At 42.2% G+C, this 24,976-nt stretch overlaps 1 protein-coding gene across 4 annotated transcripts in view; it reads right to left on the bottom strand.

Annotated features, from left to right (window-relative positions):
* Window positions 1-24,976, bottom strand: part of Etv6 (ETS variant transcription factor 6) — a 225,147-nt gene that overhangs the window by 162,704 nt on the left and 37,467 nt on the right. The window contains exon 1 of one of the 4 annotated variants that reach the window (XM_076854128.1): window positions 19,142-19,158. The exons of the other annotated variants lie outside the window; for them this stretch is intronic. The gene's annotated coding sequence lies outside the window, so the exon portion shown is untranslated. Of the gene's footprint in view, window positions 1-19,141; window positions 19,159-24,976 lie in introns of those variants that run through there. 4 annotated transcript variants of the gene reach the window in all.

The following is a 24,976-nucleotide window of genomic DNA, read 5'->3' as shown; positions in this document are numbered from 1 at the left end:
ATTTATAAAAAGTCTGGCTTCCCCCCTAGGTTTTACAGAAGTCTGTTCTAAAGGTGGTATTCTATTTGTTTGTCCTTTTCAGCTTGAAAGAAAGAGATCTGCCTGAGATAAAGGGCTGTGGAGACTACAGATTGCAAGAATTCAACTTCCAGGTAGTTCATGCTCCGTTGAAAGTCCAGGCTCAGCTGGAGAACTGGTGGAGGTAGAGGAACTCAAGGTCAGTCCCCAGCATTCTGGATAATCAGGACCAGAGATGGGAAATGCTAGGAGCCAGTCACAGTCTAGAGTCCCTGGGTACAAATCCCTGACTGAACATCAACAATAATAAGCTTTAGGAGTAAAATCCAAAGTATAATCTCTAAGAAGTGGCTTTGGAAATGCTTCCCCAAGTGTTTTGTTTTGTTTTGTTTTTGTTTTTTTAGTTTTCGGCAGACACAACATCTTTCTTTGTATGTGGTGCTGAGGATTGAACCCAGGCCGCACGCATGCCAGGCGAGCGCGCTACCGCTTGAGCCACATCCCCAGCCCATCCCCAAGTGTTTTTAAACGGAATGCTTCCATAACTGTCTTGTGATCACATGCAGGCACATGGGGGGAGGCTTTGTATCAGTGTTCATGACAGCTAGAGATGGATGAATGGATGCTCCTTCACACACACACACACACACACACACACAAAAAAAAAAAAAAAAAAACACAACACAGTATTACTGCATTATACTACAGGGCACAACAGCTGTTAACAAAAAGCAGTTATTTACTTATTAGAAGTGAACATTCCATAGCACCCTAGCATCCTGCTTGTTACTTTGGTCTGTCTTAATCCCTGTGCATGGCCTCTCCTCCAGAACAGTGAAATCAGCAGGAAGCAGGTATGTTTTATGGCCTGTGTGTCATTTAGAGCCGCCTATGCATCCTAATGGGTGATGAAATAAGGGAGCTGAAGCAATTGCCACCAAAGCTGAAAACACGGCACCCTGAGTTCCGGGTTGGTGCATTCTTAGGAAAGAGGAGCTACTTGCCTGCCTTTTTTTTTTTTTTTTTTTTTTTTTTTGGGGGGGGGGGGGATGGGTGTAGCTGAGCAGACACTGCTATCTTTGGAGTAAGCTCACAACCTTAACACACAGGGCGGGATGAGCAACCACACAGGCAGAATAAAGGTTTCCCTGAGGCTCAGGAACAGCCAGCTGCGAGCCCTGCAGGCCCAAAATACCCTGGCACCATCTTCCAAAGCACCTGCTCAGATGAGAGCCTGCTGTTTACCACATTGGCCCTTTGACCCTTAGAATCAAAATCACCTCCATTATTTTAGATCTAAGAGACAGGAATCTCTACCTGTTCATAAGGCTGGGATAAGTGGCTGAGCAGCTTATGGACTGTGAACAACTGCTTTAAGGCCACTGGGGCTGTGCTTAGTACTGGATGACACGAACAAGGGGTTGAATCACCGAGATCACAACAGGGACAGATTACTGCAGCAGCTCAAAATGCTATTTCACCCACCATGGAAAAGAAAAATCACAGACTGTAAGAGCTAGAAGGGGAAAGAGTGACCATCCTGTGTGGGTCCGTTATATCACAGACAATGTTGTGGAGATGTCCAAGGGGGCCCAGCTGCTGCTGTGGGCATCCTCAGAGGATTCCTAAAACAGGGGACGAAAAAAGAAGAACCACAGTTCTGTTCTGCCCATGTCCACCAATTCCAGCTCAAAGTAGATCAAATTCGGAACCAGCCCAAATGGAGCCCACTCACTCAGGTCATAAATCAGTTCTGATTCATCAGACCATTGCCCCAATCTCCACGTATTTGGTTCCAAGTGGTCTTAAACACAAGGGTGATAAGCAAGATGTTGCTTTCTTTCAGCTTTCTGGTATCAGACCCAGAGTACCCAGCAACTTCCCTGGAACCAAGACCCACTGCATGCTTGATACAGTCAGATCAAATGACACTGCTCTTCCCTGAGCTCTCCTATGCATGTGAAAAAAGAATTGCTGAAAACTATTCTCCTCCCTCTCCTAAGGATTGAACCCAGGTCCTTGCATAGGCTAGGCAGATGATCTACCTCCGTGCCACAACCCCAGTAATTTTTATTTTGCATCAGGGTCTCCCTAAGTTACCTGGGCTGGCCTTGAACTTGCGATCCTCCTGCCTCAACCTCCCAAGTAGCTGAGAGTAGCCACACCCTCAACACTGAATATTTGTTGATTATTGTAAGAAACCTAAGAGAAATTATCTGATTGGAGTTAATCTTCCTCTATCCTCTCTCCTAATTAAGTTATTTTAAGGAACTTGAAGCCTTCACTTTCAAAGATCTCATTGCGAAATTATGACCAAAGTTACAGAGAGAATTCAGCTGTCATATCCTCAATTCATGATATTCAGAGAAAACCAAACTTTGATCAAAAATAAGAAAAACAATGCCTGGCCTGCTTTATAAGATTCAGAGGGCAACAGGGAACAGCATGAAGAACACAATGCAGGCAGAATGGACCTGGGTTCAAATCTCAGGGAAGCCACTTATCAGCCGTGTGACCTTAGGTAAGCTACTTAACCTCCTGGAGTTTTGGGTTTCCTCATCTTTAAAACAAAAATAACATCCCCTATTTCACAGGATCATTGTTGGGATCAAAGGAGTCAATGTGTATATAAACCACTGGGCCCTCAATGAATAAACAGTAGGCCTCTTATCTGCAGTTTCCCTTTCCTCAGTTTCTGTTACCTGGGGTCAACTGCAGTCCAAAAACGTGAAATGGAAAATTCCAGAAATAAACAATTCACAAGTTTTAAACAACTTTTATTATGGCATATTGTTATGATTATTTTGTCATTTTTTATTGCTGTTAATCTCTTACTGTGTCTAATTTATAAATTAAACTTTATCAAAGGTATACTGTATTGGAAAAAACACAGTACAGTCATGCACCACCTAACATTTCAGTCAACAATGGACAGAGTGTCCATAAGATTATGTCATTTATGCTAGACATGGCGCAGGCCTGTAATTCCAGCGACGCGGGATTCTGAGGCAGGAGGATCTCAAGTTCAAAGCCAGCTTCAGCAACTTACTAAGGCCCTAAGCAATTTAGTGAGAATCTGTCTCAAAATAAAAAAATAAAAAGGGGATGTGGCTTAGTGGTTAAGCATCCCTGAGTTCAATTCCCAGCACCCAAAAATAATAATAATTTAGTGATGTCATAGCCATCTGTTTGTGTAAGTACACTTTATGATGTCCACACAACAATAAATAAATGTGCCTAACAACACATTTATCAGAACATACCCCATGTCATTATGAGACATGATTTTATACATGGTTTGGTACTGTGGATGGTGTCAGACATCCACAGTGATATTGGGGAACATTTCCCCCAAAGATAATAGGGAGTGCTGTTAATCCAATAATGGTTAGCAGGACTTCCATTCATGATGATCACTTTATATCTTGGTTTTGCGTTCTTTCATTTTCAAAATAAATAATCACTAGGGTCCATCCTAACTCAAAATTAGAAGAAAACAAGAGAGCTCAACTCCACTAACCCAGTCTATCTGATGGCCAAAGAAAAAGAAATGATGTATAATTTCATAATATTTCAGTTTTCAGTGTAAATATTCATAAAATTATAAAACTGTATATCCCTCCAAGAATTCATTCTTATTTGGGTTAAATTAAAAAAAAAAGAAGAAGAAGAAGATGATGATGTGATCTTTCACATTTGAAACACTCAAAACTATCCACACTTTACAGCCCACAAGCACTGCACAAGGTCAGGCCAGTCATCTAATCACACAGAACCTTTCTCTAAGCCACCTCCCACCACCAACAACCAACTTGTTAAAACACAGAACCAACTGTCCTTCAATATCATCACTACTTTCTAACTGCCCTTGTGATAGCCCAAACCCATGAGCACACCTCCTGTGCTCTGTGTCCTAAGCACTCACATACCCACTCAAATGTCTCCTGCCCACTCCACAAGGAGGGTTACTCTGATTCCTCAATCTGAATCAATCACTTACAATCGACCTTCCACAGCAGTCTACCTACATGCCTACCAATGTCTTACGACTAATGTACAGCACTGACTTTTTTTGTTTTTTTAGCCTCAGATAATAATTTCTGTAATGTCTGTCTCTATAGCTGGACTGTAAGTTGCATCTTATCATCTTTGGTTCTTAGTCTCTTGAGCCTGTGTGTTAAGCCATGCATGCAGTAGGTAGTCCATAAAGTCTTACTGAATTATTTACTTAATTGGTTAATTGGTTTCAGCAGGCCCCTAATCAAATCTGTGCTTGGAGAGAAGAAGCAGGACTTGGTAGTTAGGCAATTCATTATCACAATATCTTTGATTAGTCAGCTATCATTTTGGAAAGCCCAGAAAACTGAAGTAAAGCCCAGGAGATGCTGGACATGAGGCTGGTTGAGTTTCGACTGGGAGCTGGGAGCAGGGAGCAGGGAAGAGCACCACTGGTTACACCTGTGCCAGCAACTTGGCACAGCTGTTTTCTTCCTGTCCCCACCCCACTCTCTCTGACCTCTTTTCCTTATTACCTGTCTTCTTCTAGCTCCAATTTCACTCATTCAATCACTCATTCATTCATTCATTCATTATGGAGCATTTATTCTGTGCTAAGGGCTTTTCTGACACTAAGAATGCAGCCACAAGCAAAAAGGAGCCCCCAGTTTACATGTTAGTGCAGTGTACCCCAAGTTCCAATGTCAAGTGAATCTTCTGGGGATCTTGCAGAGAGCAGAACTGGATTTGGTAGGTGTAGTAGGGTAGGTCCAAGAACCTGCGTTTCGCATAAACTCCCAGGTGATGCAGATGCTACATAGGCACATTCTCTTAGTAGTAAGATTCTAAACTAGACACTGGTTCTCAACCTTGGCTGCATGCAGGGGTCACCTAAAATACTAATAGTTGGGTCTCTTCACCAGAGTTTCTGACTTAATTGTTCTGGAGTGCAGTATGTCATTTAGATTTTTAAAAGCTCCCAAGATTGTTCTAATAAACATCCAAGGTTGAGAATCACTCTTCTAATGGGAGAAAATGATACTATGAATTAAAAAAAAAAAGATAAGCTTAACAGAAAGTAAGAGTGTGTACTACTTAATGAAGGGAGGTCAAAGAAAGTCCTCCTGAGGGGTGACATTTGAGCAGATGCCCCAAAAGAAGTTCAGGAACAAGCCATGCAGTTATCTGAGCTCCATATAGAGGAATCAGCACATGCAAAGGCCCTGGGATAGGAGTATGCTTGGCATGTTTGAGGAAGCAATGGACATTCACTAGGTTTTATGGAAACTACAGTTTACAATCATAATAAAATAACTAATCTAATCTCGATGGGAAGTTTAGGCACCCAAAGCCTAAAGCAGATCAATAAGAGCAATCATTTAAATCTGAAAACATGGGGCTGGGAATGTGGCTCAAGCAGTAGCGTGCTTGCCTGGCACGCGTGCAGCCCAGGTTCGATCCTCAGCACCACATACAAACAAAAATGTTGTGTCCGCCGAAAACTAAAAATAAATAAATAAATAAAGATCAAAATTCTCTAAAAAAAATAATAATAATAAAATGAATAAATCTGAAAACACTCTAAGATGGGCAATTACCAAACATCTGGAATTGAGGGACATGCACATGTGTATGTTAGGTCACAAGAACTGTATCAGACAGAAGCATCATTCCCCACTTTAGAGTAAGTGCTCAGAGGCTCACGGAGGTGTGTTCACTTGCCTATGATTGTGGAAGAGCTAGAATAAGCCCAGCATGACTTCAAGACCCGTCCTCTTGCCACTATAAAGTAATCACTCATCTGGCTACTCTCCCTTATTCTCACCTCTAACAACTCAGGCAGTAGGTAGGAAAGGAGGGCGGATGTCAGACAAAGTGAGGGAGAGAAGAAAAGCAGTGCAGGAGACAGGGAAAAGGCAGAAGCAGCCTCTGCCATGCCTGCCCTTGTCTGGTGACTCACTTGTAGTGCTCACAAAAGCTCTGAGACACGGCGGGTGGTTAACGGATATTAACCATTAAGTTGGCCAGGCCAAGGTACCTGATATTTGGTTAAATACCAGCCTAGATGTGCCATGAAGACACTTCTGAGATAAGGTGAACATTTAAATCAGTAGACCTTGAGTAAAGCAGACTGTTGTCTGTAAAGTGGGCGGCTCTCATCCTTGAAAGAAAAAGACTGAGGCCCTCCAAGAAGAAGTCCAGGCTCCTGACAGCCTTCGAACTGAGGCTGCAACATCAGCCCTTCCCTTGTCTCCAGGCTGCAAAAGCCAATCCCTTTAAATAAACCAATCTATCTGACTCCCTCCTTTTTGCATGCACACGCGCACGCACACGCGCGCACGCACACACCCTCATCTATCTATCGATATCAATATCAACATGGATCTCTGATGGGCTCTGTTGCCCTGGGAAACCCTGACTAATCCAGACAGGCACAACTAATAATTCCCCCGCAAAGGTGGTGATGCATCTTTGAGAGGTTTTCCAAGGCCACATTTCTAAGGGATTGGGCTCAGACTGGCACTAGGTCTTTACTCCACACAGGACTTTGTGAGAGCTGGCATTTCTTCTTAAATCTCAGACCAGGTGAAAATGCTAAAAATCTGTGCACATGTGGAATGTTGGACTCTTTTGAACAGGACTTCTATCCCTTAAGATGGATCAGGTAAATGAAATAAGGACTAAGGTGAATAAAAGAAATACACTTTTGTCTACAGTGGATGAGATTACTGTCCTTTTGGTCTCTGAAACTGCTTAAAAGTGAGGCAGGAAAGTCAACATTTACCAGGGCTCAAACCTCCACCTGAGGTCTCAACAAAATGCTTTGTTTTTATGCAGCTTCTCTGTTAGGCTAGAAAATAATAATGGGAAACTAACACAATCACAGATGCCAGGCTAAAATTTCAGGGTTAAAAAATATGGAAGAAAGCTGGAGTCTGCTGGTGTCCTGACAAAACAGGAGACAGAAAATGGGGGAAAAAATAGAGAAAAGTGATTCAGTGATGCAATTCCACCCACGGGAGAAGGTTGGGAAATACCATACAATTCTTCCTCAAAAATGTTGATCAAAATACTTTCTGGTTCAAAAAATAAGAAAGCAAGGAAATGACATATAAATCATGACTTCAGACGAATAATCCTCTCTGCATTATTCATCTTCAAGTCACAGGACCCAGGGACCATTGTTCCCTCGTTTGAGTAACATTTGAAAATGCTTTAAGAAGAATGATTAGAAAGTGAGGGAGCACTGTGGATCTGACATGGAAAACCAGGGCACACACAAATATGCACACTATTTAAAAAAGGAACCTGGGGTCAGAAATGATAGGTCTAGAGGGGCTGGGGCTATAACTCAGTTAGTACAGTGCTTGCCTTGAATGCACAAGGCCCTGGGTTCAATCCTCAGCAGCGCACACACACACACACACACACACACACACACACACAATATATATATATATGCCTAGATACTCATGTCTACATGCAACTTCAGAAGACAAAGGACTGGACAGGGATATATGAAGAGAAGAGAATGGAATAACTTCTGCTTTCTCCATAATCGGCATACAGAGGACCAACCTCACAGAGAAACTCCTAGAGCACTTGATGTGCAGTCTCTGAATGTACTTCCATTAATAAAAAACTGAATTAGACCCCATGAAAAGAGGAGGGAATGGGTTGTGTGGTATCACATCCCTTCTTACCAGACAGGGAAAGAGTTAAAAACACTACAGAAATAACAATGGACTGAGTCCATATTGAAAATCTGGAGAAGGATGGTTGGGAAAGGAAACTGGGAAGCAGAGGTAAAACTCAAAGCCAGGCTCCATTCTCCAGGGACTGCCGGACTCCTCAAGGATGGGCAAAGACCTTTCATGCTATTTGCCCAACACAATCGATTAGGAGTGGTCCCACTGAAGAGTGCTATGATTACTTAACATTTGCTGTGGTCCTGGAGTGGGAGAGGAAATGCCAAATATTCACTAGCCTGCTGAGGCCCCTAGCCCTCCACACTCATGGGTCCTCACCTGAGTCAAGTATGGGGCTTCCAAGGGCTCCCCTGCAGCCCCCAAGGGGTGTTCAAACACAAAGGAGGGGATGGTTTTCTTGCTGAGACCTGAGAGGAGGCTTGTTACCCTAACCACCCACTAACATCCTGTCCCAATGGCCTCCAGAGGACTCTAACTGGGGCTGAGGAACTGCAGCCACCAAATATGAGGCACATGTTGAAGAACTAAAGCTTTCTAAGAAGAGCAATGCATCCCTACCAATGACCTCATTAGCCTGGATCAGCTCTGAAAATGCTCCTACTCTCAGCTCAGGGACCCCAAGGCAATGGGCACATTTTAATAATAGCAGTAGATATTAGTATAGTCCTTTCTAGTTTATATGCTTTAAAAGTCCCAGGAGCAGGGGCCGTGAAGTCAGACTACTTGGATTCACAGCCCATTTCTATGACTTCCTTGCCCTCTTCTCCCTGCAGAGTGAGTATCTTGATTGTAGCTACCATTGGGTGGTAGTGTCACCAACACAGGATAATAGCACCTGGATTCATATGTGGCACATGGCAACACACACTACAGACTGGTGACTCCCTCGATCCTGGACATGTGAGGAGACCGGAGCTCGGAGGAGGATAACGTCTCCCCTAGTGACAAGCATAACCAGGGCTCCACACAGAAGGCATGGGCAAGCACAGCTGTGAGTGTGCAAGTGCATGGGAATGGGATGGGTGAACATGTGGTCAGGGCAGGGGGTATCTGAGCACCCAATCAGTCATGGAGGTTTTAGAGGTGGGGCAGGGAGCAGAACAGAAAAGGTGAAAGCATTGGCTGTATCTTTACAGAGAGTCAAAGTTTCTCTTTCATGGCCTAGGTCAGAATCATCCAAACGCCTTCCTGGAATATGACTAACATACTGCTGATCTGCAAATCAATTTTGTAACGCTATCTATGTGGCATGCAGAGAAGTGATGTGCTGTATTTGTCAGGGTTCTCCAGAGAAATAAAACAGATAATGTATGTGTGTGTGTGTGTGTGTGTGTGCGCGCGCACGCATGCACATACAAACCCAAAATGCACTCGTGTCTGTAATTATATAGATATATACCCATCCACGATATGGAGGGCAATCTGCTTTACTCGAAGTCCACTGATTTAAATGTTAATCTCATCCCAAAAAACACCTTCACAGAAACATCCAGAATAATGTTTGGCCAAATATCTGGGCATTGTAGCCCAGCTAAGTAGACACATGAAATTACCTATCACCTATACCCTAGGTGTTTTGCTCTCAGAGATCCCATATCATAGAAAATTGTAAGGTCTCCAGAGAAAACATGTGAGTTCTACTAAGACTTTCAAAAAGAGGCAGAAGGGAATAAGAGAACAATATTCAAAACAATGGGGGTAGGCAGGTGAGGGTAAACTGAGGGTACTAGTGGCACAAAAGCAGGGCAATAGTGTTAAGTCCTTAAGTTGGGTGAAAAATTCATAGGCATTCATTTTATCCCTTTGCTTTCTAAGTCACACACGTATTTTCTTGTGTTTATATCAAATATTACAAGAGAAAAGCGGGGGGAATCAATTTTCCAGGCCAGGTGAGAGAATCCACACATCAAGGAAACTGCCCCTGACCATTCCAGACAGATTTTCCTTTCGCGGGTCATACTGTCTCCTCTCCTCACGGCCTGATATTGCTACCTGGCTTTCCACGTGCTCAGGGCTTGCCTCCTCAAATGGACTTTAAGTCCCATAAACTCTGGGGCAGCTCTGTACACAACTTTTTATTCTCCCAGAGTCTGGCTGAGCACCCAAGGAACTCAATAATTACTCACTGATGGCTGAAAAACAAGGGGATGGGGATAAGAACAACAAAAATGAACCTGCGGAAAGCAGGGTTGCTTGAGTGGCACTGGGTTCCAGCATTATGCAAGAGGCTTACAGCTCCAAATGCTGTCTGAGTGATCACAAACCAGGCAGGGTCACATATCTGATTTTTAAAATATCCCTACAGTGAAATACCCATCCCCTGCAGTAGTGTGCTAGAACCAGTCCCTGTGTGAACACTGAGAGGCTTGTAGAAGGGGACATACTCACAACAGCGGTAAATCTAGGCTACCTAAATGCCCAGGCTGCAGGAAGCCAATGGAAAGAACCTAGCAAGGGCAGGGCACATAAGCCCCAAGTGGAACAAAATGAATCAAGAAAACAGTTATGGCCCCATGACACTTTAGCCATGTCCCCAAGCAAATTTCCAATCATTCAGCGGGCTTCCCACTCTGTCTAGTCAATAGCTGGAAAGGCAACAGGGCTCCCCAGCAGAGTACAGTGCCAGCTGCCTTAACCATCTATGCTCTTATTAACTTTCCTCATCAGGACTTCCCAACCCTGAACTTGAAATGCTCCAATTTGTCCCATGAACTCTGGCTCTGACTTATTTCAGTTTTGCTTAACAGTGGTCAAGGCTGCAGTGAGAGAGCTTGCTCTCCCTGCAAACAAAGGTTCACCTGGGGAAAGAGCAGAACAGAATGCTGGAGTGGCAAGTTTCCCTACTCACCGAACTTAAAGGCAGACTGAGAGAACTATAATAGACTTCACATGCTTATGAACTGATTCTGCTAAAAGGTCACTTTATATACCATAGTGTAGAAGGGGTAGCTGGGATTAAAATGGCCATGGCCACAGTACAGTCCTAACAGGTAAACACGCTGTGTGAGGAGAAATGTCAGTCACTGGCAAAGGATAAGGACAGCCAAGTGTCCCCACACCATGGCCAAAGCCCTCTCCACCACGATGTACCCTAGGACAGATCATTTTGGCCACTTGCCCATATAAGGCTTGGAGCCTGTGTAGCTGGCACAGAATCAAAGAAAGGCCCAGATAAGAACATAAATCTATATGGAGGAGGTTGGAGGGCAACAATCGTGGAGAAAACAATTCCTTTCTTACTGTAAGAGAAGGAAAATCACTGGGGGTTAAACCACATTGAGAACATCCCAGGGACCCACAACTAGGGCCTAAACATTGCTTCCAACAATTCCAAAATTTCTGACATTTAAAAGAAAACACTCCTTCATGATGACAAAATTCTCAACACCAGCCTGCTGTCTGGAACAAGAGGGAACAAGTGAGAGCGTGAGCTGGATCGATGGCAGTGCAGTATGCAACCAGAATAAACAAAAACGATGTCCAGCTCAGGTAGCAAAATCCTGGCAGTTCAGGTAGAGCGTGATTCCCACAGGCACACTCCCATGCTAAGCTTGGAGACCACCTCTAAGAGGGAAGCTCCCACAACGTCAGTCCTGCTCGTGGATAATGAGCCCACAGCTCACGATCTCTTTATTATTTTTAAAACTATGCATCTGAGAAGCAGGGAATGAGAATTCTTTTTCTCCTCAACACATTGTTTTCCTCTCTAGCCTTCTTTACACTGCTGTTCTTCAAGAATCTGAAATTGAGCTCTGTTGTTTACTTTCTTATGAGTTCCCTGAGGTTTGACTGTTGGTGCCTGTGCAAATCAGTGATTAGCATTCTGACTCCAATTCCTTCTTCAGAGTCGGCCAAAGGAGTCCAAGGAGTTGGCCACAAACACTCCGGGGGAACAATAGGTCCTTTCTACAAAATACAGGTTTGTCTTCCTTTGCAAAAACACAGGAGTTAGTTCTCTGGCAGAGAGGCCTACCTGAAGGCACACACTGTTCACTGCAAAGCAGAGGGCTCCCCAAACAAGAAAAACCAACCACCAGGTCATATGTCCAACAGAGTCAAGATTCTATCCCTGATTCCATTTATAGACCTGGAAAGGTAAATTACATGCTCCATCAGAAAGCAAGCAGATACAGCCATGAAAGCAACTGTCCTAGAAATACCTGGCTTTTAACAGTCTGGGCCAAGAAAGGCAAGGAGGCAACCATACAGTGACTCTCCTGCCCCCCGGAAAATTTCAGAGCCCCATAGTACTCAGGTCTGAAAGACTTACTCATCTGTCCTGCTCACAAAAGACAGTCCAGCTGGCCCCCTCCTTCTCTAGCACCTAAACATGAGGTCATTAGAAAACTCAGTGCCACCTAGATGAGGCCTGGGTGACCTAGGAGGCAAGGAGGTCTGCCCACCAGATGCTCAGAGCATGGCTATTCACTATTTTACTCTAGAAAAACAAATAACAGCCTGTAGAAGCAAAAGTTCCCAGCATCGGGCTCTCTGCTCTTTTCTGTTTTTATTCAGGACTGTTTGATGAGAGACAATCTTGCAATGTGATACAGTCGGGCTTTCCCAGAGAAGAGACAGGGTGTCTAGTCCCTGCTCTGCCCTTCACCAACTGGGCAACTTAACCTCCCTGTGCACTGCTTTCTCTGCGTGTGCACAAGGACGATCAGAATGCCACCCTGCTTTTTCTCACACGCCTGATATCAGGATGGAATGAGATAACGAAAGCAAATATTTTAAGAGCTGCTTAACAAATGGAAGGCATTGTTATTTTCATTCTTTGCACCAACTGGAATCAGAGCCTGGGGACATGGAGAACTGGGATACAAGGCTGATGCACATCAGCAGGAGGAACACTGGCTCCTTATCATCCCTGTCCTGAAGAGGTCTTGGCAGGGGATCACAGAGAGGAACTTCAGGGCACCTCTGAGCCATGTCAGTCCAAGGAATCCATGGAAGTGCAGGGTTGGATCCATAAGATGGGACTCCTGATGCTCGGATAAGTCTCTCGAATACTCTGGAAAGGCTTGTGAGGTCAAGGCTCTTGCTTTCATTTCTGTGCTTCCCAGCTGTTAAAAGCACTTAAACACAGGCAGCTGGACTCGCCCCAGCCTGCTCTGCCCTGGTGGGGAGAGACAGCGTGGTGAGAGTTTGGGTGGGCTGACAGCGGGTTGAGCTGTCCTGATTGCCCTGTAATCTTCCCCTGGGAATATTTTTCTCATTATGAGGGAACCCTGCGGTTCAAGTCAACTGCCTCCCTGAAAAGCTCCATCCCGTGGAACAATGTGCAAGGTAGAATTATTGCGGTTTGAGGAAGACTATTTGTTTGTTTGGGGAGAAATGCTTTTGTGTTCTTCTATTTTGCTTTACCCTTTCGTTAGTGTGTTAGTATTAGGTTAAGCGTCCTAAGGTCTGGGGCTTCATGTCCTTAAGTCAGACTACAGCAGACCAGACTAGACTAAATTGAGATATTTTTTTGGCTACTCAAGCAGAGAAGAGCTGAAGTCCAAAGCACAGAGGCAGCGTGCTGCAAAACTTCTCCATTATCCCAACACAGATAATCTCATCTAAAGCTGCTCAAAACCATTTGAAGGCCAGGCCAGAATATACATACAGGAATCATGCTTGAAACACACACACTCCACTTGAATCTCCAGATGATTTAACAACAAAGAAAACTTGAATTTTTTAGAGAGCCTTTGGCCAATTAAGACAAAATTCACAGACTTTACTCTGTGGCAAATCATGAATTGTTTCTAGCATGTGGGGCTCGAGACCATTTTGTCTCCCATCTTTCACATGACACAGTATGTCTCCCATTCTTGGCACATGCATAATGTAAGAGCAACGACAACAGGAAAAGAAAGAAAAAAGGGCCGTGTGAATTCACTCCTCTCCTGATTTCCTTACTTCTTTCACCTCCAGGCTCCGGTCCCTTCTAAGTGGTCGCCATTCACTGACAGCTCTTTGCACTCTTCGTGACCGTGGCAGCCTTCACTCACCCATCCAACAAATATTTCTTGAGTGCCTACTATGCACCAACCCTGAGCTTGATGGTAGAAACACAGAAAGCACTAAGAAGACCCAGTCCCTGTTTTTGTGGTACTCACCTTGTGACCGCGAGACAGACAAAACTAACGAGTAAACAGACAAAACATCTGAAAGTTGTAATAACTTCTAAGAAAGAAACAAACAAGAGTCTAAGATTAAAAGATACAGAGCGATGCCTAAAAATCCTTTGCAATGATAAGACAGCTTTCCTCCCTCCCTGCCTCCTTTCCTCCTTTGCTCCCTTCTCTCTCCAAAAATCTTAGAAATATATGTTCTAGGAGTTGATTCATATCACAGGACAGTCAATTACCTATCTCTTCCCAAAGTCTACCTCAAAACTTAAGCCTCCACTAAGGGTACGTTGTGTGTTTTCCACTTCTTGGTATCGATCACCCTTACTGATGTGTACGAGAATATTTTTGGGGTTGTTGTTGTTTGTTTGTTTGTTTTTTAGTATTGATAATGATAAATTTGGCCCACTTTAATCTCCGAATTTCTCTAACCTTTACTTTTAAAATCCACGTTTCACATCTGAAATTATTTTTATCCCAATGTCTTCTATATTTATATATCTTTTTAAAGTGGTGACTAAAATGGGAGGGGGGAATAATAAGGAACTGACTAATGCAAAGGTTAGTAAAAGGATTATTTTCCTTGAAACTCACATTATTTTTAGTATAGTTAAACACTTTTTCCTCAACAGCTTCTAGTCAAATAATGACTAGTAGGTATTTTTCTTTCAATACTTGTACCACATAGTATTTTCCCTTTCTCTATTTGTGTATTTTAGTCCCTCCTTAAATATCACTTTTTAAAACACTGATTGAATTCATTTTTTTCTAATGTTCCAGAGTAATTTCTGACATTTTACAGCTTAGAATATAAACTGCACATGGACAAGACTATGCCTTTCCCGTTATGCTTACTATCAAATCACTTCACAAAAAACCAAGTCAATTCTTTACAGACCATTAGATTGGCTCCAACAGCTGTGTCAATGGTTTCTGAGGCCAACCCAGCTTTGTTCTTCAAATCACAAACTTATAAACTTGTATGAAAGTTTTGTTTGAGCTCTTTTGTTAGCAAGAGATCGCGAGGGGACGAGGAGGACAGTTCCGCTGCAGCTTGGCTGATCTGTTCTAACTGGTTATATTCCCGCTATGCTGTATTACTCACAATCTTAACAATTAAGTGATGTGGTTAGATACCACATCACTTGGTCAGTAGAAGACTGGGACAAACTATCTTAGCAAGTGCATTACTGAGTGAAAGCCTGAAGGTAGGAACCCGTCGAGCTGCCTTTTGTCAATTCGTTCTCGTCCCTATGGCTACAAGAAGGAAATATCTGATGGAGATTTTCCAAAAACAGAATTCTAAACTGGAGTTGAAACATAACACTTTCAGAACATAAAAATAGGCAGGATGTGGGGGAGTGGCTATCAACAACTCGACTACTCACCATGAGCAGACCCTTGCTCGTGACCTTGGGCAGGCCTCAGCATCTCTTGCCTAAAATGCGGCAAGCACACAACCTCCCCTTCCCTATCCCTACACACTTCCAACTTACCCACCACAGATCTAACTGGTCAGCCCAACAACATTTCCTGGTCCGCAATTCCTGAGCACAGTGTTCAAACACCTTTCAGCCTCCTGCCATTCTCCCACTCTCTACACTTTCTAGTCACATAGAAATTCTTGCTTCTTGCAATTCTTTCAACAAATCATCTGTTTTCACTGGTCTGAGCTCAGACCATTCGGGAATGCCATTCCTTCTTCTCTACCTTGAATGCTTTTCTCTCCTTTCAGGCTCATTTGAAATAAGCCCTCTTCTTTGAACCTTTCAAAAGTTCCTCAGGGTTGTCAGCAGATGCTGCAGATCCCTCCCAGTCCTCCTTCAGCCCCTGGCAGGTGGCACTGTAGTTACTGCAGTAGCTGGCTGTTTCCTCAATAGACTGTGTGCTCCCTGGCCACATGGAAGGTGCTCGTCTGTTGCACTGACATTGCCTCAGTTTTGCTACTCAGCTCCCCCAAAGAATACCACTGGAGAAGACAGGACATCCTTTTGGGAGATCATTCCAGAAAAAAGGCCAGGGACAAGTGTGGAAGAAAAATCCACCTCTCGCTATAGAGACTAAAAACACTTCCAAGTCTTTGGACAACAACTGACTTTAAAAGGAATAAAATTCTGTTATGTGCTATAATGTGGATAAAGTGGAATTAGTCACAAAAGGACAAATGCTATATGGTTCCACTTATATGAGACATCTGGAAAAGTCAAAATTCACAAAGAACAGTAGTTACTAGAGGCTGAAGGAAAGAAGAGCATGTTAGTGTTAGAGTTCCAGGTGGAGAAGATGTAAATGTTCTAGAGATGGACAGTGGTGATGGTTGCACAGGGAAGTGAATGTATCTAATGCCAATGAATTGTACTTAAACACAGTTAAAATGGCAAATTTTAAGTTCTGTACACCTGAGAGCTCAAAGCAAAATTTTTTTGAAAAGGGAATATAAAGGGCAATGATATAGTAGATTTGAATTTGTTCACCAATTCAGATTACTCAAATGAAGAGATTGCCCTCAAAGCCTTAAAAAATTGAATAATTTTGTAACTAATGACTGGAAATTTATCTTCCAAATAAATATTTTCCAAAGGGAAAAATATGTGAGATACACTTAAATACCTCTCATTTGACTCAACCAATATATATTGTCCACCTCTTTTAGGCCGCATGCTGGACACTGAGCAGAGGTCAAAGTTGATTAAAAGTCATCAAAGGCATCCCAGGGAGAATGAGACATATACACAAATAACTCTAGTGCTGGATGACATGGATTGAGGTCTGTATACAAAAATAATAATAATACAAATACAGTTTAGGAGAAAGGACAACAGGAAGTTTAAGGAAGTTTTCCAATACGAGTTCAGAAAATGCAAATTATATCTCTTACGAAGGGAGTCTAATGCACAACCCTGTCCTATCTGCACCTTTGTGTACTCTCCAGCAAATGAAGGGAGGGCTTGGCATGCTCAGAGGTCCTTCCCGCTAGGGGACTCTGCCACTCTCCATTTACACAGTGTGGGGAAAGGCACAACGCTTCTGGATGTTTGGCTGGAGCTGACCCAGGAGGTCATTCTCTCACCCTGCTGACCTCCATCCCACAGCTGCTCCATTCCACCACTCACAAAACAGCTCAATCCTTAACGGACTACCTCTGCATTTTATCTCTCCTCTGTACTCACAAAGTTAAAGCATCCTGCAGAATAGCTCTTTGGGTTTCAGCAAATATAAAAGAAACGCACACACACACCTACATGTTTTGTGTTTCCAACACTCAAATTAAATTTGTACATCTCTCTACAAGATCCATCTACATATGGTTTTATAGTTTAGAAAAACAGTCCTATTCTTACTTTTCCAGATTTTTCATGCTTTATGGAATAATAAAATATCTAAAAGAAATATTTTACATTATTTAAAATGAACAAGTTATATTCTATCAACTTTGAGGAACTCATATTTGACTTTTTGGATGTGTACACAGCAAATGTGCTTATAATATGTACGAATCCTACTAAATTCTGGTTTCCTTCTATTTTTCTCAGATATCTTCAAAAAAATAAGAAAGCCTGGTTCAAGTAAAAACAATGTTACCTCACAATTTTATTAATGCATTTTTAAAGGTGCAATCTATTAGAATTATTCTTTTGCAATACTTCAGTGACTTAAGTATCTGACAAAAAAAAAAAAAAAAAAAAAAATCCTGAACATGGGCAGCATTATGTCCTAGTGGAAAGCTCTACAATGCAATTATAGTGGCTTCTGGATCTCTCTGTGTTCTAATCCAGGCTGTGCATTTCCTGTCTGCAAATCTTAGGCAGGTAATATAACTTCTCTAATCCTCTATCCCTGCACCTCTGTTAAGTTTAGGTAGAGTAATACCTAACTCAGAGGGTTGTACCAAGGCTGAAACACATGGACTGACTTAAAGCTCTTAGCACAGTGCCTGACATGTAGCCAATATTTAGTAAATAATTTGTTACCCATCAACTTGTATTCTTATTCTATGTAACCATAGACATTTTCATTTAGTAGTTTTGCATCTTGGTTCTCCTTATTTCTGTCTTGCCTTAGAGGAATAACATGGGAAAAACTGAGGTCACAACTATAAAGAAATGTGAGCTACAGGAAAACACAGAATTCCTTTGCTGGTTTTAAAGGAGCAAGCTCTATGTTATAGAGTCCTCTGTTGGGAGGTTATATGGTAAGGGACTGAGGGCAGCCTCTGGATAACATTCTAAGAAGAAACAGAAATCCCCTGTCCATAACCATGAGATGTTACATTCTTCCATTGAAAGCAAGTTCTTCACCAGCCAAGCGCCGGGTGAGACCACAGCCCTGGCTGACACATTAATTACAGTCTTATGAGACCCTATGTGGATGACCCAGATAAACTAGGTTGAGATTTCTGATCCTGAGAAACTGTGCAATAATAAATATGTTGTTTTAAACCATTACTCCTGTGGTAATTTGTTATAAAAAACTAAAACCAATGTAGTCATTGGGAGTAGTGTAGGCAGATACTCAGAGTACAAAATACACACATACACACACACACACACACACACACACACACACACACACACTCAGAGAGAGAGAGAGAGAGAGAGAGAGAGAAAGATATTTCTATGATTCTACCATTCTTTTAGGGATTTAGCCTTATTGGAACACCATAGCAGGAAAAGACAAAGATCCGAAGTCAGTATTCTGGATTCAGTGGTAAAATATTCTCCATTGTCTTATAGTTTTCTATGACATTTCATCAAATAAGCAGTAACCAGAGGTTATTATTTGTTTTTAATTTTCTGCTTTCGATTTATCCTCAAGTTAGGTAAGTTAGCCTTTCCGGAAACCAAACTGGGCAAGAGACTTTGTCAAGGTCCAAATCCTCTTGCCACATTGCATTACCTATGGGCATGACTGGATGTTTCTCAGGGCTCAGTTACGGGAAAGGTTCACAAATCAGTCACCCAATGTTGATAGCCAACAATGTAACTTAGTTCACATAAAATATATTCACACAAACCAGGAGATCAGAAAGCCTTTTGTTAAAACGTAGGTTCTGAGTCCTTTTTCTATTTAATTACTATAATTTTCTAGCTCCTCTCACAAACAGATCCTACATGCCATTCAGCCACTGCCCCATGTTCTTACAATAACATCCCCTTCCATTTCACCAGTGTCTCCACTTAAATCCACACCCTTAAATTCTTAATCAGACTGGGGCCTTCATAAAAACTTTCCACAGAATCAGGAAATTTAGAGTAAGACAGTTCTGGAGTAGGATCCAGTCCTACTCTCTAATTTTACCAGAAGAATTGTGTGGTCCATGGAAGTCCAACGGTGGGCTCAAGTTTAAAAGTACGATCCTTTGAGCCTTCCCACTGCTTCCTGAGAATGTGAACAAGGAGTGTTTTAGTCAGCTTTTTCATCACTCTGACCAAATTACCCAGCCAGGACAGCTTAGAGGAGGGGAAGTTTATTGGAGGTTCATGGTTTCAGAGGTCCCCATAGATAGCTGACTCCCTTGCCCTGGGTCCAATATGTTGTAGGTCATCATGGCAAAAGGGCACAGAACAGGAAATCTGCTCAGCTCATAGTGGGGTCAAGAAACAAAGAGAGAAAGAGAGAGAGAGAAAGGGGGCACAGGGAAGATGCACCATTCCAGGGCACACCTCTAGTGACCCACCTCCTCCAGCCACACCCCACCTGCCTCCAGTTAGCACCTCATCAGTCCGTTCAATCTAGAATGGTCTAATTCAGTTAGTTCTCACAATCCAATCATTTCACCTCTGAACATTCCACATTAAACACAGGAGCTTTGGTGGGACACCTCACATCCAGATCATAACAAGGAGTATGTTTCTCTCTTGACCTTCTCTTCCACCTTGTCCTATATCTGTCTGTTCTGATGGCTGTCGCCTTTGCTAAGTACGCCTTTTGCCAGAGACACATTTCTGTGAAGCACTGTCTATGAATGGAATGGTTCTCAGGAACCTCCTGAGACACTCATGATCCACCCCAAATTGTTGCCACTGCTGTCAATACCCAAAGTTTCAGCCAAAACTGGCAATAAAAATAAACTACTGGTTCTACTGCCTAAGTGATGAGCTAATGTACAACATAATCCTACTACTCCCTGCAGATTCACCAACTGCAGCTCAGGGGGAAAAGTCAGGATGGAAATCTATTCATTTAAATTTAACAAATATTTGCAGAGATATTGCTTATAATTTCACTATAATTTATTTAGTTATCTACTCAACAAACACTGAATATCAATCATATGACAGTCAAATTGCTACTGGAAGTAAAAAGATGATATAAAAAATCTCTCTCTTTCTCTCTCTCTCTCTCAGTTTACAGTCTAGTGAAGAAGCCAAATTTTTAACACTTACAATAGGAGCCTTCATTGATCATGTACTATGTGTCAGGCTGGTTTGAAGTGCTTTAGATGGATTAATTCCCTTAATTCTCATTTGAGGTAGGCATTATTTGTATCCCTGTTTTATTCATTAAAAAAAGAAAGGTTATTTGTCCAAACTGTATACTTTTATTGTTTCAGCAGATATTTACCTACTAAGGTAGAGCCAGGGCTCTAGGTCCTAGGGATACAGTAGAGAACAAGAAATGAAAATCTCTGCTTGCTTAGAAGGCCACAAATATCAAACAAAAAGTAACTAAATCAATGTCAGAGAGTAACAAGAGCTATACAGAAAAACAAACAAACAATACTTTGCACCTTTGAGTTATTTAGCATGATGTGTGCTGTGTGCATTAATAACCTATTTTTCTCTTGTTGGTCTGTTTTTCATTAGCCTAATTTACAGGACTCAACTGGAAAGCCTAAGATGATGGCAGAAAAACATTTCCTTTCCTCCCCTGCACCTGTCACTTCATCTCCCCAGGTGTTAGGGGTCCTCATCTCTAAAATGGAGGAGTTAGACCACAGGGCCTGCAGGTCTTTCTAACATCCCATAAGTGACTACCTGGGAAGAAGGAAGATGTTACTGGTGGTATGGAAAAAGCCAATGCAATATCTTATGAGCTGCTGGACACGAGACTCCATAGCTCCTGAACCCAAGGCTGGCAGAGAGGACATGGGGAACAGCAGAAGTTTCTCCCAATGGCTCATATGCCCCAGGGTCACCAGCACTGGGGGGACAAGTGATAAGGAGGTACCATGAGAATACCCCCACTCCCACCTGGTAACTAGACAAGGACAGCATGAAGGTGAGAGCTTGAAGCTCCTCAAAACCAGAACCTGTCAGATGAAACATAGCTAAGAAAAGTGCCTTTCCAAGGTCTCAGGAAACATTAATTAAACTGGCCCTTCTCCTCCCAGCTTGCACCAACAGTGTCTGCTCCACTCCACCCCCTTGAATTGTGAAGCTCGGCAGGGCTTTAATACAACTTCCTTCAATCAGACCTTCATTTAATCATGATCTGGTGGAAGTTGACAGAACCCAGGGTACAATGGCTGGCAGGAAGAGCTCCAGCATCCAGTGAAAGAATTCCAACTCCTTAAACTCAATGGCCATGGCTGTGTTGTTCCCTTCCTCTCCTTATTCTTTTCTCCGCCTTTCTTCATACTGTTCTATGCCAGTCCTTATTCCCCCATTTCTTATTTCACTCTCAAAAATACTAATTACCTAAGGTGGAGAAATCTCTATTCCAGTTCGTTAGAATCTGTTCATATCACAATAATTGTCTAAGTAGTCCAATGAATTGGAGCTAGATTTGATAATATCATTAAAAGAATGTACAATTCACCTTCGGTTTGACGTGCATGAAAATGCCAGGAAAAAAAAATGTTTCACACAGGCTGGTCCTCAGCATCCTTTGACAGATTTCAACAAAATTCAGTATACAGAAGTTACAGAAATGATGTTGAACAACATACGCCATCTTTTTATGGCAAGTTCTATGTTTTGTTTGTTTAATCACATGTCAACCAAAGAGAAGGAAGCACAGTGATAAACTGATACATAATGAACTTGGAGCCAAATTATCTCCTTGCTCTTTAAGGAGAGGGAAAAGAGAATTTCCATGGGGAAGGGAAGGAACATCTTTTTCTATACACCAGCAGGAATATGTCTTAGAAAGAGAGAGATGGGACAAACACACAAAAAAAGTACATGGAGATAAATGATTATGACTTTGAAGAGCTAAATATATGAAAGCAGAGAGAAGGCCATAACAAACACAGAGACAATAACCAGGTGGAAAAAAGAGGTGTTGTTGGGAAAGCTTCATAGGGAAGGATATTTTTTTAAAGCTCTGTTTTGAAAGTGAGAGACAGCTACGATCAGATGGAGGTGCCCATCTACCCGCGCACTCACTCTCCCACTTAACCTCTGCACTGAATGACACGAAAAATCTACCATTACAGAAGACAGTCCATTGGGCTAGGAGATGGCCATCTGACTGACTCATTTAGCAGGGGAACTTTTTATAAAAGCAACAAATGGGTCCCAAATCCAAACAACTCCATAAAAAGCTCTGATGAAATATTTAATATGCATTTCATACATCTTACATAACCCTCCTAAGAACCCACTGTGAGTGCTAGGTATTATTAGTGGCCCATTTTCAAATGAGGAAACTGAGCCCCAGAGGTTAAAAAACATACCAAAAGTCACATAACTAATATGCTACTGAGGCAGAGTTCAAATATAGGTGTATCGAATTTTTAGAGTAGGTGTTCTTAACCCCCATGCTAGGTAGGTGCAGGAATACAGAGAAATCAGATCTCTAATGAGGCAGACTTAAAATAAAGACTGGCACAAAGTCATCCAAAACGTAACACTCTATTATGCCATGGCGTAATACAATGTGTTTCTCTACCACCATCCATTCCAATAAAAATTTTATTTGTACAACTCCATCCTTTCTTCCCGAGTGTGTGTGTTTGTGTGTGCAGAGGCTGTATAATTTCTCTAGTTAGAGGGAAAATTGGTCACAGAGGACTCGCTGTTTTCACTGAGAAGAGAGACTCCTGCTGTCCACCAGCCCTCACTGGTGCTCTTACCCAAAATCATCACTCCCTCTGCTAGCCATAGAACCTCTGAGAACAGATGGTCAGGGATGGATGTGGGTGAGGCAGCCATCCCTGTAGCCTCCCAAGTGCTTTGTCACTAGAAAACAAATGGATGGAAGTAGCTGGGGACAGAGACAGAGTGGAGAAAGATGCTGAGGCAAAAAGACACTAGGAGAGGCAGTGGAACTTCCCCACAGCATGTACTGTTGCTTTCCCTGCGATGGAGTTAGCTTGGTCTAGTCCCTGAAGAGAAAAACACTAGTCCATAAACAGACTACTCCTGAATCCCATTAGTGTCCAAAGAACAGGCAGACAAGGGCCAGAAGACCTTGGGGTCTTCTCCTTACTCTGCATGTGGTCAGGCTGCCCTCTTAGCCAACCGTATGTGCCTTGAAGGGAAAGGGAGGGAGCATGTCACTAAGCAGTACAGACTTCGGTGACAAGCTGCGGGACAGACGCTGGCAAATGAGCTTGGTCTACCTACAAATATCAGAATTGAAAAGACATAAAGATACAAGCACAACATTTGATCACCTTAACTGCTTCCACTTAACTGCACATACTGCACGTTTCATTCAAAGACAACCACCTGCCACAGCCGGAGTGTGTCACGTTCTCCTATGGCTTCAACTGTCTGCCTCCCTAACCCATCTTGGGAATTCTTGCTCATTCTCCAAATATCAGGTCCAACACTATCTTCCCACTCTGACCACCAGAAGTGTTCTCTCCCAGGTAGGCATGCTCACCCTATGAAATGGGAATTACAGTACATATCATAACATTATGATGCACCATTTGCATAAATCTTGTCCCCACTAAATGGCAAGTTCTTTAAGGGCAGAAACCAGCCAGGTCTTTTAAAGATGGTATCTGCCACTAGTTCATGTAGACACTGTATAAAATTCTGTGCACAGAACTCACCTGATTACACAAGGAAGAACAAAAAGTTTGGTTTTATAGAATTTAACATAAGATTAAATCAACAAGCATTGATGGCACTGAAGTCAAATTCAAAGTTAGCACTTTGTACTCAGAGCTGCTCTAAGCACTGAGTAGGGCCAAGAAGCTAAGGGGAGGAAAAACATTACATAAGATGTGTCCTCTACAAAGTATGGAGTAGTATACACAAGAGTCTCTTGCACATGACAAGTGACCACATGTATGTACATGAATGTATTTACAGCACACTTGTTCACAAGTGTGAAGCCCAGCACTAACCTGCATATTCATCAATAGGAAAGTGAGTGAATTAACTGAGTACAATCATATACAACAGAACATCATATAGAAGATGAATTAAATGAACTACAGTGGCATTAAGCAATATAGATGAATGTTAACATTACAATATTAATAGAAATAAAGGAAATCCCCTAACCAAGAAGTGGGCAAAAGAACTAAACAGACATTCCTCAAAAGAAGAAATATAAATGGCCAACAAATATATAAAAAAAATATTTAACATCTCTAGCTGTCAGGGCAATGAAAATCAAAACTACATTGAGATTTCATCTTACTCCAGTTAGAATGGCAATCATCAGGGATACAAATAATAATAAAATCTGGTGAGGATGTAAGGAAAAAAGTACACTTGTTCGTTGGTAGTGGGATTGCAAATTAGTACAACCACTTGGGAAAGAAGTACAGAATTTCCTCAAAAAGCTAGGAATAGAACCACCATATGACCCAGCTACCCCACTCCTTGGTATTTATCCCAAAGAACTAAAATAAGCATATACAGTGATATAAAAGCTCAGTTCACAATAGCCAAGTTATAGAATCAGCCAGGTGCCCATCAACAGATGAATGAATTTTAAAAAAAAATGTGGTGTATATTCACAATGGAGTTTTACTCCGCCATAAAAAAAATGAAATTATATTATTTGCTGGTAAATGAATGGAACTGGAGACTATCATGCTAAGTAAAATAAGCCAGACTCAGAAAGCCAAACGTCGAATATCTTCTCTCATATGAGAAAGCTAGAGCAAAGTAACAAAGGAAAACCAGACAAGAGGAGGATCCTATGAAATAGAAGGGAGATGGATAGAGTAGATGGGAGGGATTGAAGAGCAGGGAAGAAGGATGGGAAGTTAAAGGAACTGCA

This window comes from Callospermophilus lateralis, chromosome 4 (genome assembly GCF_048772815.1).
Source record: "Callospermophilus lateralis isolate mCalLat2 chromosome 4, mCalLat2.hap1, whole genome shotgun sequence".
Lineage (NCBI taxonomy): Eukaryota > Metazoa > Chordata > Mammalia > Rodentia > Sciuridae > Callospermophilus > Callospermophilus lateralis.
Note: the sequence above shows the minus strand (reverse complement) of the source record. Positions and strands in the feature narration are given on the sequence as shown.